Below are 12,333 nucleotides of genomic sequence, written 5' to 3'. Positions count from 1 at the left end.
GAAGAATAAAACTTTAAACCAACACGTGATGCACAGTGCAATTCCTCACCACCCAATGACAAATGCCCAGCCTGTCCCTGAGCAGCAGCCTGTGGTTCCTGGACGCTCCCTCAAGTTTTTATACTGAGCACCATGTTCTGTGGCATGAAACATCCCTGTGGCCAGTTTGGATCAGGTGTCCTGGCTGTGCACTTTCCAAGTTTCTTGCACACGCTTGCTTGCTGGCAGAACATGAAAAACTGAGTGAGTGCCACAAGCAACAACTAAACCATCAGTGTGTTATTGACATTATTATCTATTAAATTCAAAACACAGCACTGTACCAACTATTAAGAAGAAAATTAACTCCATCCCAGCCCTAATCAGGTATGCATATGTGCACGTAGGTGTGAACTTTTTCAGAGATTTTAGAAGAGAACTCTACAGTGTAATTTCCTGTTTAGAAGAGAATGAAGAGGTTGTCATGTATATGAACACAAATACTTTGAATTAAAAGAAATAAAATATTATCAAACTGGAATAAAATGTTTGTTAATTTCAGGCAAAATTTGAAGGAAAAATTAAACCATATTAGTATTGTGAGTTGGGCTGTGCACAATTACATTATGATGTTGGCACATTGATGGATTTCTATAGTTTTAGCTGAGATATTAAATTTGTATCTCCTCAATTTTAACCATACAGGAATATTTATTCTTTCTTAAAGCTCACAGCTGTATTTACCTTGCTAGGTTAAATAAGCTAACATTTACTGTGTTCAGAAAATAGTTACAGAGAGCTGGCAGCAGTTCTACAGCTGCTAAAGGTCCATGATGCTGTTAGTGATAAAGCAAAGACTTCTTGGTTTTTAACATACATGAGTTGTAATGACAATGCTGTTATTGCATATGGGGAATTTGTTACAAAGCTGAGCCAGTTTGCCTTCAGTAATCAATCATTTGCTGTGAGAGGTTTCATGTCTTGTTTGAAGCTGCTGGTATAAATGTCTCTCTGAGACAGGATGCTAGACTTGATAGAAACACAGAAACTGCCAGGTCAGTTCAGCCTGCAAACTTTGCAAAATACCATAGGAGTATTTTTAACCAAGCTTCAGTACAGCTCTTATGACTGAACCTATGATATGGTGTGACAGAAATTAGGCTTGATTGCAGTTTCTTTTTATCATGGTATAGTTTTTCATCTGCAATAAAAAACCTTTTCTCCCAATGTGAATGATGAACATAGAATATTGTTAGCTTCTAAATAGGTTTGTTCAGTGAGAGAGACAGAGGGAGAGAGGTTGTGCTCCATTTGGCTCAACTGGAGTCATCCCATGAGCCCTCAGCAGTTCTCTGCCTTTCTTATGGCTTTTTTCATGCTCCCTCTGGTTCCCATAGAAAACCAGCAGAAATGAAACCCTCTTTTTACTGAGTCTCTGGCTTCCATGCATAGCTCTTTCATGATCCTGCTGATGTATTTATTGGCCTTTGGAGGTTAAGTGAGGCACAAATAGCACATATAGCTTTTGGAGATGAATTCCTTTATTCTGGCTATGTCTGGACCAGAGTTTAAATAATTGAGCTCACACTAGTTCAACTTACTAGTACTGGTATTAAAATCAGAACCTCTAATGTCATTGTACGGCTTGATTGGTTTAAAAACTCAAGAGGCTTGTTTGAACTAACACTTTTATTGGTGCTCTTCTGAACCTGTAGGTGCAAAAGCTTTGACTTTCATTGGGTTTCTTCTCTGCAAAGAGAGCTGGAAGTGTCCCTGGGCAGTGTCCTGAGGCCAGCAGTAGAGCTCCTGGGAGTAATGCCAAATATATGAGGCATAGAAAAAATAATGAATTGAAAATAGTACTAACTAGGCCAATCTAATTAATACCTTATAAACCCAGGAGTTTACAAAATGATGGATGCAATTAGGAATAATGTGAGTCCTTTGAAATCCTGGCCTTGAGACACATGGATGTTATGTGGTGTAACTAGAAAACAGGATTAAGGTCATTGATAATATTCCTAAAAGAAATAGCAAGGCAGTGAATGGAAAAGACCAGGCTCAGGAGTCTGATGGTTGGGTATGGAAGTGCTTAATGGTCAGGACTCCTCAGCTCCTGTGACTGTGCTCAGTGAATTGAGCAAATTGAGTGTGGCAGACAGTTTGAGACAGAATTTTGGGCTCCTCTTTTACTATTTAAGCTATGAACATTCAGGCTAAAAAAATACATGTCCCAGTTCACAGAGCATCTGTGGGCATTGGGTTTTTCACCTGGAAGGTGAAATAGGTATTGCTGGTAGGAAGCTGTGGCGTTGTTTATAGCTTCACTGTGATTTAATGGAGACAGAGATTCCTTCTTGGGCTGCAGAGGCTCAGACTATGAGTGCTTGAGTGGCAGTGAATTTAGATTCTCCTTTTGAGGGAGAAAGCCTGTTGGTAGGGTAATTCAGAGTGGAAATCACTGGTGCAATGATATTTTCTTTTTGACATAGCCTACACTTGGGTTCAGTTTCCTTGAACTTGCACAGTAATAACCCATGCACAGGAAAGCCCTGTCTTTGGCTATCTCTGCTGCAGCATTCTCTGTTTCTAGGATGCATGGAAAATACAAGAAGTCCAAACAGCCACAAGCTTTTTCTCCTCTGTTAATCATTATCTTTTCCATACCAGATCGACTCAGTTCAAAGATCTCCTACCTGCCTGGTCCAAAAGGAGAGCTTTGCCACTAACCTTCCATGTGCAGTTGCTTGGCAACACAAGGTAAAGATCTAAACAAAAGGACAAAGAAAAATGATTTAATTCCCAAGACAGCCTGAGCAGATTTGGAGGTAGCTGCTGGTAGTAGTCTTTCTCTTGTTTGGCTTATGCTACAAAATTTTGCTCACAAAGCAGGGTGACACCCTCAGTTATCACCGATACGCTGAAAAAATCCTCGTTGCAGACACACATATGGCTGCAGAAATGAGTGTTTCCTGGCTTGGCTCTCACTGTCGGGGGAGGAAGGTGTAAATAGAACAACAGAAAGCTGCAGCTTGGTGGCATATGTTCCCCCTCACCTGGGAGCCCTGACAGCAGAGTCCCCTGCTCCTCTGGGCAGCAGAGTACCCCAAGCATGTGTCTGCTGTGACCCTGATGTCCCTTGCTCCTCTCATCTCTGGCCGGGAGGAAGCTCTGGGGGCTGATTCATGCCCGTCTCTTGCTGTCCCCAGCGCGGGTGACATGGCTCATTATGTACCGCGGTGGCAATTGGCACTTCCACTCAGTGCTGGAATGAGATGAGTCCTCGCAAGGCGTGTAATGTATGCGCTCTCCGTGCCAAAGTGGAGCCTATCTCTTGTAAAATGGCTTTGATACATCGATAAATGGAGCTAGCTGACAAAAATTCCTTAACAATGAAGTATCATTTCAAAGCCAATATTTTTTTAGAGTGCTGAAGGTACAAGGAGCCCTAATGACTAACAGAGGATCGTTATGTATGCAGGTGAAAAAGAAAGATGACAAGGATTTTAAATCAATCTATCACATTATGCAGTTACCTGCCAGCAGTGAGTTTTTCACCCCTTTCATTTTCCGCTGCCAAATACCACATATTCAGGCTGGTAAGCAGAACATTTGGGGGCAGAATTTACATTAAAAATGAACCTTTTACATAAATTATGACCTCTTTTGTTTCCCTCCTGACTGATGCTCTTTAGCTGTCACATGCCCATTGTAGAGGGACTATTCTTTCCCTGATGCGTGCATGTAATTCTCATTAACATCAAGGCGACTTACAAGTACTCATTTGGGAAAGACAGAACCCAAAGTGCCTCTAAATGCTTATGACAGGGGTGCCCAGATTGCCAGGTCCTGCAAGCAACAATCCAACATGTTCATCTGGCTGAGAGCCTTTCCCTCCCCAGTGACTCTCCCAGGCATCCTATGAGTCCCACTGCCCCGACCCAGATGTCCCCCCAGACAGTGACACAATCCCCCCCTGCTTCCCTCAACCCCCCCCAACAACTCGAATCCCTCACTGCCTCCCCCACACTCCCACATCTCCAAACAGCCTGGGCCATCACACCTTGCTGCTGCTGGCCCACCATCTCTGCTGGGTGTGCCTGCCTGGTCCAGCAGCAGCCCTGGCAGAGGCAGGCAGCGCCAGGCAGCAGCAGCAGCTGGTACAGGCAGCAGCAGCTTCTCCAGCACCTGCAGTGCCACCAGCTGCTCCCTCCGAGTGCCACATGGCACGGGTGAGTTCTGCAATCTGCTGGCTCCTCACACGCCGTGGAGCTTCCCGAGCTGGGGAGAGACAAGCACGTGTGAACCATCCCTCCTGCCCCCAGCAGGCCTCCATGAGCAAAGTGCCCTTCTTACCTGCCCACACACATCTCCTGTCCTCTAGTCTGAGCTGCTGTTCTCCCCAGGTCTGGTACATCTATCTGGTGTAGGAAAGTGAGACCATGCTGGGTGTAATGGTAACACAAACTGTGTGTGGAGCCCTGCCTTGAGGTCACTGACTGCTGGGACTGTGAAGTGATGGTGCCACTCTGGGAGGCCACCTCTGAAAGTGAGGAGCTGTGTACACTTTGAGAAACACTTTCAGCTTCATGCCCAGCTGACACGATCCCCCTGTTAGGCACAGGCAAGGAATTTGGCTGCCTGCAGTTTCTCTTATTCCCAGATCCTCTTGCAGCCTTAGTACTGCCACAGAATGTGTGAGATGAAAACTGAGTCTCCTGCAGACTGGTGGGATTGGCAGGTGGGGGAGAGGGAAAACTGCACAGTTATTCCAAAGGGAAGGTGAAGGGGAAGATGTCGGATGAAAATTTGATAGGAAAGTTTGTTCAGTACCTGTAACTTGTCTTTGTTGATAAAAGAGCATTGAAGCTTAGGTTCTCATTTGAATAGGGCTATCATTTCCTCCTCTGTAATACGTCCTTCCATCACTGTAAAATAAAAACCAGCCCAAGCAGTGGCCTAACTGATGTAGGGGAGCTTAGAGAATGAAAACACCTCTATATCACTGATTTTTAAGGGCAGTCAGCCTGTATTCCAGCCTTTGAAGAAGCTGAAGATTAAGCACAACAATACAGTAACTCACAAAATAACAAAATCTCTACCACATTAGACAGAGAAGAGAAAACAGCCTCATGGAGGAAAATTCCCTGCCAGTGGCATTGGCATCATCTTAAAAGTAGAAGTCATGAAAGAGAGAAGTATGGCAAAACTGCAGTTATGAATCATGATTTTACCTTTGGGAAGAAGTAGACCTGTGCAGAGGAGAGGAGAGAGTGAGTTGCTCTCTGGACCAGCTGTTTGAGTGCTGAGGCTGGGGTGATTCTCAAAATCATGAGGATATTGGGCCCTTGAGGTTTAGATGAATTTAGAAAGCATTTTTTAATCTCCAGAATTTGCTCAGTATGAAGTCTTCTGGGTCTATCCTAAATTAAAACAACAGAAAAAAAACATGCCTCTGGTTATCTTATAATTCTCTATAAAGATGAATCTGGGGATATGCTAGTTTGAGTTAGACATTTGCCTCCTGCCAGGTAAGTGAATGAATTTAGTTTCATAATATGTTGCAGTCAAGTAAGTTCAACAGGCCTAACAATGCACATTGTGATATTTAATTTTGCAGTTATTCTCAGTAAGAAATGTAGCACTCTTCCCCTCCCCCCACCCCCTTAATATCTCCTTCTTTATTACTAATCTTATTTGGCAAAAGTCTTCTTTTTAGCAGCAGAATGGATGGGCAAACTGAGAGTGGCAAAATGCTCTTTGCAGAGAGTGAAACTGGCAAGTGCTCGACAGATCAGAATTGTATTATGTGGCAGGGCTCTCAGGCTGGTAAACATGTGCAGTTCTCAGTATTTGCTTTCATGTGGGGAGGGCGTGTAGTCTCAGTATTTCACATATGTCACCTCAGGGGAAACAGAGCCATTATACTGGTACAGACCAGGTGTACTGGTGTCTGTGCTGAAACCAGTCTGTTTTTCAGTAGATCTAAAATAAAACAAATTTCATTGAGTCTAAAAGTTCACATATCTTTCAAGAGTTTCTTCCTATGTCTGAAGGAGGGACTAAAAGGATGAGCTATAGAAGTTCGATGTGAGAGAGGATCAAGGCTGTGAGAATGGTGAGCAATGCATATATTGACATTTCAACCCTCAATGAACCAAGGAGCCTTGATTCAGAGGTGGCTGTAGCTACATGGCTGCTGGAACATGAGGGGTTAATCTTACCCAGACAGACACCTGAGAATTGTGAGCTGAATTGCCACGTGGAGGTGCCCATCTCTACTCACAGAAGGAAATTACATGGCTGGTTTAGACCCCATTTTGAATGACTAGTGAGATGAAGATGAATCCCACTGCTGTGACTCAGCGCTTGATCTCTTTTTTGGTGTTTTGCAGGAGGATGTTAACTCACTCCTTTCAAGTTTCTGGCTTCCATGTTCCTTTCTTTGCTTCTTTCCATCCTTGTCTTTTCCTCTTCCTCATGATATTCCTGAGCAACTCTTTGGCTAGAGACAGCAAATGGAATCATGGAATAGGATCATAGAATATCCTGAAAGGTTGCAATATCAAATTTTAAAATTTGTTGTGTGAAGTGGAAAAAAAAAATGAGACCCCCATTTCGTGTTGCTTTGTTTTCTTTTTGGTGACTGACTGATAGCCTGGTGACTATACTTATCTACAGGATTCAGAGCCCTCTCTGCCCTAAGATCAATTGAACTGTGACCCTGGGTTTTACTGGGTTCCCCTCCACTTCTAGGAAATCTACCACCTGTGGACAACTAACATAGGAATTTTAATAGTAGAAGATTTTTAATAGCAGAAGAAGCAGTAGAAATCTACACCTCTGAAAGCCTTGTGTTAAACTAGTTAGGATTTTTAAACATGAGTAAAATGAAGCTGCAAAATATTGCCCATTGTCAATACATTTGGGATTTTGGCCTCACCCACTCTGTGACTCTGGGTGGGAAATCTCTGTCCCCCTTGTTTGTGACATTTTGAAGTCACTGCACCATGTATAAACCTGTCCAGTGTGATTTTTGAAGTGCTAACTTGGGTTTTGCTAACAGGACATATGATGCCTTTCTGAACTAATTTGAGTTGTCTGTGCTGAGCTCCATGTTGTGGCTACACCATCACACTCAGTATGGGGCCAGAGTGTGAACACAGCTGCCTTCCTCAGACAATTGAACATGTAAGCAGAGAAATGCTTCAGTTTGAAATAGTAGCTTTATGTTACATCCTTTTTATGCAGGAGACTTTCTATATTCTAGGACTGCCTTTATGTTTGCTCAGATGCAAGGGGAGAATCACTGCAGCAGTTCAATGGTAGCAGGAAACAGTAATGTCTGGAGCAAGAAGGAAAGAACTATAACCAATTGAATCCAGACAGGTGGACTTGTGCCAAGCTAGAACTCAATTAAAACACTGGGATTAAATCCACTTTTCTAGTAACACCCTCTTTAATTAAGGCAGTAATATGACTAAGCTCTGTGTCTTCTTGTTAGTCATTCAGTGCAAAATCTTCAGAAAGAGACAGATGAACCTGTATGTTGAATAGTTAGAAAAATGGAACAATTTGCCAGAGCCAAATGCTCTGTTTTGTGAAAAGGCAACAGTGTTGGTGACAGCTGGTTCTATTTCACAAGCTAAAGAAAACAATAGAAACCATTGTCTGTACAGAGATGAAGACATATGTTAGGAAACTGCAGTTACACTCATTGCTTAATGAACTATTTCTCTTCACTTATATTTAATTATTATATCTATGTAGAATCTAGGGTCACACATAAAATATACAGTATTTTAACTACTCCTCAGTAACTCTTTCAATATACTCGAGCTTGTGTTCAAGCAGGTTTCAAAACAAGCTTTAAAAATATTCTCATAGTGCCAAATCCCTGCTTCGGGGGATCATTTCATCTTGATTGGCTGACAAGGTATGTTTTTATTCACTCCATGGGGGTAGTTTGTTTTAGAGGTCTAAAAATACCCATGGTCTTTGGAATATTAATTCTCAGAGCTGGACTTGCATTGCTCTTCGGTGTTTGGAAAAGAGTGAAGTCTTTGCAGTCAAAAGATAATGATTTATTGGAAGGTGGAATTCAAGCTTCTAAGATCTGAACTATGGTGCAAATAGAGTTCAATTTTTCTAGAGGTGAGATGGAATTTAAAAAGACAAATCCTGTCACTACCAATGGCCATCAAACAGATTTTAGAGTCATATAGTTTTGTTGTGTTTGGAATATTGAGATGATGCCAAACCTTACAGATCTATTTTAAAGTATTCTTGCTGATGCACATGATGGCCACCACATTCTTGGGTCAGAAATCTTGGATAGATCCATGTTAATCAACCTCCTCTGTTTTTTTCCTTCCAAGTGAAATAAAGATCAGAAGAGTTTAAAAAAACCTGAAAAACTGCTGAATGATTGTGATATGCTTGCCAATAGCAAACAGGCCAGCAAGTTCTTGAGACTTTGGCTTGCACTGAATAATAATTTACAGCAGGAGTTGAGCACTGGAACTGACTCGGAGAGGAGAAGACAAGACTTGTCTTCCAAAGTTCCTTTTCTACTGAGAGAAATAAGCTCTCACAAAGTGTAATTCAGAGCAGCTAAATTGGATGTTTAATGAGTTCTGTGAGTTACGTGCCTGAAGTGAACCCATACCTGCTGCAGTCATGCACCAAACAGCATGGCTAGGGAGAGAAGTTATTTCAACTGCTTGAGGAATGAGGAGCTACTAACCTTAGAGAATGATATAAAAAGTGGCTTTGTGTATTTGCCAGCATCAGGAGTTGTTTGAAACTTGCTATCTGGGGGCTTCTTACATTCCTAACGCACATTACAAACTTACAGATCCTGGTTTTTGTACAGTAAAGTCAACAAATATTCTGCATTGAATGTAAAAACAAATTCAGTGCTAGGAGATATAGCTAAGCTGTTATGATAAAAGGCTGAAGCTCTGATCTGTGCAAACAGTTACAATGACTATTTCATATTTGAAAGTCTGGGTGAATTGTTAATGACCAGTTTTCTCTGCTTCTCCAGTTGGTTAACATCAACTTTGTTAATGTTAACCAATTGGAGAAGCAGAGAAAATTAACAATTCCTTCTACAGCCTTTTTTTACTATGGCAATTACTACTTCTCTGCTAGTAGTCCTCTAAGGCACTGACATTGTTTTTCAGCTGGCAAGAGTGAACAGTAGCTCTGAATATTTCTCAAAAAGCTCCATCTGACTTTCTGTGCATCTTTAGTTGACTAAGACCTGTCAAACTGGGTCTGGCAGCACCATTAGCAGGAAGAGCAGTGACATTTTGATTGCTCTGTACTTTCTCCAGCTTCAACATAGCTCAGCAGATCTGGGGATGTCTGATTACTCCAATTTAAAGGGCTTGGAAATGACTAGCCATTTTCCATTTCTCTATAGTCTGTGCATTTTATTTGCACAATATCTTCAGACATTTGCTAACACATGTACCTAAGAGATCACAGATGCCTCCTGTGCACACTCATATTTGTTTTAGAACATGCACCAAGCTGAGACAATAATCATAAAAGAAAAAAATGCTTTTTTTTAGAATGATTGAAGAGAGACTCAGAAAACCTTTATCTTCATTCTGCACAGTGAGGATGGAGAAACAGAAACTGTTCTTGGAAGTGACTATAATAGGAACTGTAGAGATTTGCAAAAATATTGCAAAGTAACATGGAAATAATATGAATGCCTGTGTTTCTTTGGTGTACCAAGCACCAAAATATCAGAACAAGCTTCCTCAAATTGGTGATTCATATGGCATCTACTGGGACCAGTCCTGTTTGCCCACATAAGTGCAAAAAGAAAGAAGACATGTCATGGCCCTTTTGTTAAAATATATATTCATATAAGAAATATGATTTTTCCTAATAAAAAATGATCAGAAAAGAACTGGAGGTTTGCTGCAAGCACAGTGGTGTCAATAATAATAACTGTAATAATTCTTACTAACACTTCTGATGATAGTTTCTACCAGCTCATTTCAGGGTTTTGTCAGGTTTCATTAATATACTCACTAAGCCTTCTTCTGTATTAAAAGCAGACTATGATTTTGGGTCATCCTCATGCTGCCTGTCATGGACATAAGTATCCTTGTTGCTGAGAAAAATACTTAACAAACCATCTAAAGTAATGGTTAGAAATGTGTGTGAAGTTATAAAATAAAGCTGGAAGTTTCAGAAGTTTGAGACTTCCTGGAGAGAATTAAGAGCTGCACCTCTAAAATAGATGCTTTTTATTCACAGAGTCACAAGAGAATAAAACTGTAGGTAGAGCAAATCTCTAAGAAGAAAACCTTCAGCTTTATGTGAAGTTACACACATAGATCAGAACAAAACCAAATCACAAAAAGAAGTGAGAAAATGAATAGATGATTGTGAGGTAGGTGACTATAGGTCTGAACTGCAGCACTGTAGGAAACAGTATAATTACCTTGTAGAGCCAGAGCAATACCAATTTAGGAAGCAAATTTAGCAGGCCTATAAAAAACCAGGTTGAATTCTTAGTTCTAGACTGTGAATAAAGACATGACTAGACCCAAGGCTACCTAAGTATAAGGGTAGGATAAAGCTTCTTCTTCTTCAAGGCATATCATAAATCTGGAGGTAGCAGTGGCTGACACAGTGATGAAGGACCCAGTGTTCTACCTAACTTCAAATTTCATATTTGCATCCACTACCAAACCTGAGCCAGTGGGTTTTGAGACTCCTACTATGGCCTAAGTGGTGAAATTTTGCTTCTGCTCTCCTACTAGCAGGTGCACAATGCTTCCAGATGTTAAAACAAGCTATGATAAAAATCAGTCAAAGCAGTTAGGATCCTTGTCCTTGGTAAAACCAAACAAAGCCATAACTAGTTTGCAAATAAGTAGAAATGCTTAGGAATTTTTTTCATTTAATTTTATCCATCTAAAATATAGGCCCTTAAATCCAAACGATTAATTCAAGCTACTGTACAGATAAGAGCAACTGGGGCTGTAAAAGGAAAATTCACCCCATCAGGTAGGTGTTTGAAACAGTGAATGAAACTTACAGTGTGGACATGATGCCCAACATAGCCAGTTATAGACAAGCTGGATGCTACTCTTGAAGACTAATTGACCACATTTTTCTTACCATCTAATGCTTTTGATATATTGATCCTAAAATCCAGAAACTGCTCTGGAAAATACAAGAGACAGAGCAGGAAATAAAGGTGCTTGATGAAGACTCTCTGTTCAGAACCAGCTGTGGTCACAGCAGCCATTACAGCTCCTCTCTGTGAGGTTGGAAAGCATTTTCTGCATCTTCTAATATTGCTTAGCTTTACAGGACCATGAATTGTGATCCTGTAGGGACTATCACAATAGAAACATTAAATACAAAGTCATTTATTTCAAAGAATATTATACGCATAAAATAGTAGAGCAAAGTAGTTGCCGAACATTAAAGACTTTCCCAAATCTGAGTTTTATGAAGTAAAAGAGCAGAAAGAACAGCCTGAAAATACTTCTGCTTGCAGAGAAGCTCTTTGCATTTCTAAATGCATTACACAATCAGAAGGAATCCACAAGCCTGAGTAAAACCTTCAGATATTAAATAACTGCACACGCCTTTACTTTTAGGCAAACCCTCCATTCTAGGGCTTCTAGTGCTCCTTCACTTTCTGATGTAGAACCATGGCTGCATCTCAGCAGATATGTACATATGTGTGCTTTCAATATTTAATGCATGAACGATGTGACATTGGTTCAAATGTATATATTGTTAATCAGCAGCAGCTCCGAAGAAAGTTGGCAACAAGGCTGAAAGTTCTATTGCCATTGATGTCTAATGAAGTGACTTTAGCAAATATGTGCCCATATGAAACCACAAAGGTCAGGCTTGTGATGAACTGTACACTGTATTTGAAACCCAGAAGAAACAGTAATCTATATTAAAGTTCACAACCCGTGTGAAATGAGACTTGATTAAAATTATACAAGTTGTTAGCTCTGAATTGGTTCTTCATGTGAAAAGAACAAAACTTACCACACATAACTGTTCAGTATAAAAAGCAGTGAAATCTTCTCGTGCATTTAAAGCAGTGCTTAGCATTGTAATAAAACTCATGGTTCAGTTGTAATGTGGGGTCAGTAATGCAAGGAGCAAGAAGTATGGCGTTAAATTAAGCAAAATGAGAGATCTGACTGACTATCAGTTTAGCACTATTACTCATGATGAGAAGTAAAATGAAGTTCATGACCCCATCTACTCTGCCTCTACTCTCTGCTCCTTCGTGTCCTTCATCAGGAGGCACTTCCTCAAGGAGATTCATAAATCCATGGTTTTCCCCAGTGA

This window comes from Molothrus aeneus, chromosome 1 (assembly GCF_037042795.1).
Source record: "Molothrus aeneus isolate 106 chromosome 1, BPBGC_Maene_1.0, whole genome shotgun sequence".
NCBI classification, from domain to species: Eukaryota; Metazoa; Chordata; class Aves; order Passeriformes; family Icteridae; genus Molothrus; species Molothrus aeneus.
This window is presented reverse-complemented; position numbering follows the sequence as displayed.